This window comes from Myotis myotis, unplaced genomic scaffold (assembly GCF_014108235.1).
Source record: "Myotis myotis isolate mMyoMyo1 unplaced genomic scaffold, mMyoMyo1.p scaffold_m19_p_1, whole genome shotgun sequence".
Lineage (NCBI taxonomy): Eukaryota > Metazoa > Chordata > Mammalia > Chiroptera > Vespertilionidae > Myotis > Myotis myotis.
In genome coordinates this window covers 107,342,948-107,349,520 of record NW_023416313.1, presented here as the reverse complement: position 1 = coordinate 107,349,520, position 6,573 = coordinate 107,342,948, and the positions used below count along the sequence as shown (strand labels likewise).

At 44.9% G+C, this 6,573-nt stretch overlaps 1 pseudogene; it reads left to right on the top strand.

The window, feature by feature from the left end:
- Window positions 1-533: 533 nt before the first annotated feature.
- On the top strand, window positions 534-4,936 carry LOC118668049 (annotated as a pseudogene).
- Window positions 4,937-6,573: the final 1,637 nt, after the last annotated feature.

Here is a 6,573-nt window from a genome sequence, read left to right as displayed (position 1 = left end):
AAAATATAAGACCTATGTTTTATGTATTTAAAGTATATAAATGTTATCGTAGGGGTCCAGATTTCATACATTAAACAACTGGAGACTAGCGATCATGTGTATCTGAGTCCAATTATAAATTTTAAGTGAAAAGATTTATCTATGAGGGTAAATATAGATGAGAAGAATATCTTAGAATTTGAACAGTACATAACATATTTGTACTTGTTGACAAGAATAAAATAAAAGTTTAAAAGTAAAGAGAATTAAAACAAGAGAATATGGGAGAATATGGAAACTAATGCTCCTGGATTAGAGATTTTATGCTGAAGAGTAATTAGAATTAAGATGGAGGTGAAGAAGACTCTTAATTTTTAACTAAGGGAAAAAGATTCAAAATACATTTTTCAGACATTGCACGACAAATTTTAGAGAGATTAGACGTTTTCTGTGTTGTAAACTGGAAGAGAACGCAAGCAAAAGGAAAATCTGTTGTTTTAGTGACATCTGTGCCTTAGATGGTCAACATCTCATATAAATCAGTGGTGCTAGGAATGGGTAAGGTAAAAAAAAATCTTGAAGTCATTTAAAATTATTTGGGAGTGAATCAAAGAGTAAAGCCTAGTCTGTGGCTTAATCTGCATACTGTGCATTGAGAAGAAGGTCAGTTGAGAAAAGAATGCAATTTCAAGAAATAAATGGTGTGTTTGCTGTGTCTTAGTGTAAAAGAATATTGCTTATTTCCCTAACGCCCTTCTAATCTTGACTTAAATAATAGCATTTCAAATCATTTTATGGTAGTTGGATTATGGCTTAAACCACTGTGTAAAATTTGTTTTTAATTAGAGTAGTGGCTACTTCTCACCCACATCCTTTCCAGGTTTAAAACAATTCTGTAAATTGTCTTAGATGACCAGAAATAAGAAAATTATATTTCATATATTGATATGAACGCATTTTTTCAAAAATTTCTCCACCTAAATTAAGTCAGAAGAATCTTTTCGGAAATTTTTTCACAAGGTTGTCTTTTCTTAGGGTATCTACTAAATCTTCTGTTTTATTGATTGTCTTGTAAAAAGTGAGAGAAATAAGAAGAAATTTACTACTTGACTTCCTACATCCTAAGTATTATTCATGAAAACATGCAAAAAATGTTCTAGCAACATACTCTTTCTCTGAAAATCCTGTTCCCCAGATTTTATTTTGTGGGAAAGTATGTGTGTTTGCTAGTGCCTTGATGTCTCTTTTAAAGTTAGGTCTATATGCATAATAACTCTACTTTCCATCCATCTAAAAATGTTCTACAGTCATTTACTGCTAGGCATGGCATAGGTATGAAAAAACAAAAGCTACAATCCTAACTTTGAGAACCTATTAAAATATCCTTTTAGTACAATGGAACTTCAAAGTCACCTTAACTGTCCATTCTGTTAAATGTTCTCTTACTTGATGGAAGCATTCACTCTTACAACTGAATAATAAAGTGTTTTCTGTCTGAGAGTTTTAAAAGAAAAAAATTAAATTTATATTCTGTTTTGACACCTAAACATTGTTTTACATATAATATTTTTGGTTAAAAATATATATTTATATATTACATATAAATAAATAATATATAAATAAAGCAGATATAATACATATATATTATAGATACTATCTAGATATGTAAATAAATAAATATATAAATAAATATTATATATATATATACATATACACATATAGATATATATGTGTATATATATTTCTGCTTAAGTATTAGAGATACAGAATTCTGATAACATGACTTCCCTGGCTTTATGTTTTACTTTTTAATTCATCCAAGAATTGTCCTCCTGCAAATTCCTATATATCTACAGGATTTTTTCTTACTTAGGAATGTTAGGGGAAAGATGGAAACTCCTAACTCTTGTAGACATTGGAATAGTTACATACATGAAGGGTAGAGACAAATCAATAACTTTTCCATTCTGCAGGCTTACTTTATGAAATAAGCAAGGGCAATGGATATTTTAAATTATTTTTTAAATTTCATGCTGTGCTGTAAAGCATATCTCAGGGTTTATTTCTGTAGTGTTAAAAGCCATCAGTATGGAAGGGAAAGACATTTTTATGAATAATTTGTGTCCCTTACATCTAAATGTACTTGATCAAAACTCTGACATTAGAAAACGTATAGGATTCTCAACATGAATTATACTTAAGATCTTCCTGGTAGGTTTAAAAGTGTGAATATCAGCAACAACAAAAAACAACCCAAAACCATATACCTTTCACCTGTACCAAATTTATCAATTCATATATTTAGACTATTTAATAATCCCTCCCACATTGTTCACTATTATGATGTTGATACTAGATAAAATCCATGTAATCATGTTTGGAACACTGGGCTAATATCCAGAAAGATGGACAATTTTATAAATTTTTATTCCAAGTTTCATTAAGATTATCTAAACTAACAAATCAGTATTCCCAAATTCTAGAGGTATTAGTTGATTGAAAATATAATTAATAAACATGTTTATAATCTACAAAAATAAAAGGGTAATATGCTAATTAGACCGATGTTTTCCAGACATCATTCTGGACATCCTTCCTGACTAAGTCGGAGCTGGAGGGAAGCCAGCCCGAGTCCTGGCTGCCTACAGGCAGCCAGAGGAGGAAAGTATCCTGGGTTCCAGGTGCCTGCCAGTGGCCAGAGGAGGGAAGCCCAGGTCCCGGGTGCCGGAGGGAAGCTGTTGCCAGCAGCAGGGGGAAGGAAGGCCTACTCTTGCATGAATTTTTGTGCATCGGGCCTCTAGTATAATTATAATTGAAAATATAATTATAAAATACATGTTTAACTTCAACTAAATTCACACCTAAAAAAAGCACAAAATCTTGCATAGAAACATCTATACTAATAAAAGGGTAATATACTAATTAGAGTGGATGTCTTCCAGACATCCCTCCTGATGTCCATCCTGACAAAGCCACAGCGGCTGCGAGGGCCTAGGACCGGAGGCAGAGTGGCCCCACCACCGGGAGGAGGGGGAGCAGGAGCGGAGGAGGCAGTACCGCCCCTGTGGGGGGAGCCAGAGAGGAGAAGGCTGTACTGCCACCTTAGGAGCCAGAACAGAGGCAGCGCCTCCACCGCGGAGCAGTGGGGGGTGGGTGCGAGGACTATGACCTTTGCATCAACTGCTACAACACAAAGGGCCACACCTACAAGATGGTGAAGGTGGGACTGGGCCTGCATGAAGAGGCTGATGAGGGCGGGAGCCAGGGTGAGCCGCAGGTCAGGAGCCTCCGGGAGTGGTGGCGCCAGGCCATCCAGCACTGCACCCAGTCCCTGAGACATGCACGACAGTGCCACAACGCCAACTGCCCACAGCCGTCCTGACAGAAGATGAGGTGGGTTGTGCAGCACACTAAGGGCTGCCAGAGCAAGACCAATGGAAGTCGCGGAGCGTGCAAGCAGTGCATGGCCCTTTGCTGCTACCATGCCAAACACGGCCAGGAAAACACATGCCCCATTCCCTACTGCCTCAACATCAAGCAGAAGCTCTGCCAGCAGCACACGTAGCTCATGTGCCAGCGGATGCCACCATCAGCACCCGCACCGTGCCTCACCAGTGTCTGCCTTCCCCTCCTTCAGCACCACCCCGGCCCCCCACACTGTATCCCAGCACACCCTGGACACCACAGCCCCCGACTCTGCCCCAGACCTTGCCTGTGAGCATGGCTTCTCCAGCGTGGCCAGAACTCAGCCCCCCACCACAGTTTGCACTGGGAAGCCCACTAATCAGGTGCCAGCCCCACCGCCCCCTGCCCAGGCCCACCTGCAGCAGTGGAGGCACCTGGCAGATTACACACGCGGCACAGAAGCAGCAGCATCTGTACTGGGTGAGCACCAACAGCGGTATGCCCCTGAGGCACAGTGACCCCCGAGAGCCAGATGGCCACCATGGGCCTGAATGTGACCCAACCAGGTCAGTGGGCTTGTCATTCTGCCCCCTGACCCCCAGCAGTGGCAGCCGGCACCCATCCCCCAGCAACAGCCAATGAGAGGCATGCCCAGACTTGTGATGTCTGTGCAGACCCAAGGTGCAGCCACCTCAGAGCATCTCTCCAGGTGCCCTGCAGGACCTGCTGTGGACCCTGAAGTCTCCCGGCTCCCCCAGCAGCAGCACATGCTCAACATCCTCAAATCAAACCCTCAGCTGATGGCAGCTCTCATTAAATAGCACACTTCCAAGTAAGTGGCCAGCCAGCCCGGCCTTCAGCTCTAGCCCAGCCTGCTGAATCTGAACACAGCCAAGTAAGTGCCCAGCAGGCCACGACCTTCTGTCCCTCTGCAGCAGAGAGCAATGGGAGGCCTGAACCCCCAGGGCCAGGCCTTGAACATCATGGACCCGGGGCAACCCCAGCACGGTGAGTATGAGCCACAGCACAGAGAGATGCCGCGGAGCAGCAGCAGCAGCGGCAGCAGCAGGAAGGCAGCGCTGGCGTGGCCGCAGGCCTGGCAGGACTCGCCCAGGTCCAGCGGCCTCGGCCTCGGGGACACTGACGCTACCCGCAGCCATGCAGCAGCAGCGGATCCAGCAGCAGATTGGGTCCCAGGCCAGCCAAACCCTGTTAGGCATACTTTGTAACCTTTCCCTGCCCTCAGTTTCTCCCCTGCGTTCAGTACTTTTCTATTGTCTCTGCTTCAGGCTCCTGCCCTCTCTGCTGTTTTCCTGCTATTTTCATCTCAGGTGTCACAAGAGAAGCTAAGCAGCCGAGAAAAGCAATGCTAGACCCAGCTTCCTGCAACCGCCTGCACCTACATCCGACCTACACAGAGATAAATATCCCGCCCTTCCTACTCTTGCTTGCTGAGATGGAAATACTGGTGTGTATTAAAAATAAAATTTCTAAGCCTCTCACAACATCTCTTGGCCTGTCTCCTGTCAACACGGACCTAACAAACCCCTGAGCCCCAGCAGCACATGCTCTCAGAGAACCACAGGCCTCACCTCTCTGGCCAGCAGACGGCCACATCCCTCAGGAATCAGGTGATAACCCTGGCTCCTGTCCAGTCTCCAGACCGCAGGCCCAGCCTCCACATTCCAGCCCATCACCACGGGTATGCCCCTGCCTTCACCACAGCATGTCTCCCCCCGGATTGGTTCTCCCCACCCAGGATTCCCAGTCACCATGGCCAGCTCCATAGATCAGGGACACTTGGGGAACCCCAAACATGCAATGCTACCACAGCTAAATAAGCCCCCAGGAGTGCATTGCCTGGTGAGCTGTCCCTGGTTGGTGACACTGCAGTAGACACATTAGAAATGTGCGGGAGCAGGAGTGGAGGAGGCAGTGCCCTGGGAGTGGCCTTGGTGGCACAGCCCTTCCTCAGAGGCAGCAGGAGAGGAGGCTGCGTGGTCTTGGTCCCAGTGCTGCCTCTTCTGCAGAGGCAGCCACAGAGGCAGTGGGGCTGGCCGATCCCAGTGCTATGCCTCCACAGAGGCTGGACAGGTGTGACCTGCTGTGCCTCAACCTCCCACAGCCCCTCCCCCAGCTGGCCTGGCCCCAGATCACACCCCACCCACCAGTGGGCGGGGGGCGGGGCCAGTGCTAAGAAGCAAGGGCTGAGGGCCACCAGCTGTGGTGGCCGGCAGTGGCAGCAGCAGTGGGGTGTTGGGGGCAGCACCTTCCCATGATAGCCTAGTTGCCTCCCTCAGGAGGGCTTCTGGACTGCGAGAGGGAGCAGGCCGGGCTGAGGGCCCCCCTCCTCGGTAGTGCATGAATTTTCGTGCACTGGGCCTCTAGTCTATAATAATAAAAGCATAATATGCTAATTAGACCAGAGGATCTTCTGGATGAAGCCAGGGCTGCAAGGAAAGCCGGATCCCAGGTGCCTGCCAGTGGCAGGAGGGAAGCCCAGGTCCCGGGTACCAGGGGGAAGCCGGTGCTGGCAGCCGGGGGAAGGAAGGCCTACTCTTGCACAAATTTCGTGTATCGAACCTCTAGTATTTATGATAAAAACCATCATAATCTATCAAATGCACACTTATAACACTAGTTATATATTTTCTTCAAATACTTTTTTCTCCCAGACATTCCCATCACTAAAAACTAAAGCCCAGGATTTTTAGCTTTGCTCTCCTCTTCCTAAAAACTCTGCTCTGAATTCTTCTATGCACAGTCCACCTTGCAATCTATAGGTTTGGGTTTTCAATGTCCCCACATATATATAGAGCAACTCCATTCATCTCTGGTTCTTTGAGCCAAATGTCTAGGTGTGACCCAATCACTTTCTCCACATTCTGATATTATGAACGCATTCTATAATTAAACTATTTATACTCCTTAAGGTCATCTGTACAATATTCTCTTTGTTATCAGTAAAGTCACACAGTAAATATTCAATATATGTTGATGAATTTCAATAATTCAACTGGAAACACTACTATAAAGTAATAATAAGACTGTCTTATCTACAAGTGATCTGATAGAGTTGCTTTCACTTTTCAAAGTAGATGTATGAAATTTTAAAATATATTTTTGGAGATTTGGCAGAAAAGAGGCATTTTTTTACCTACAATGTGTGGCAATTTTATTTGTTATATT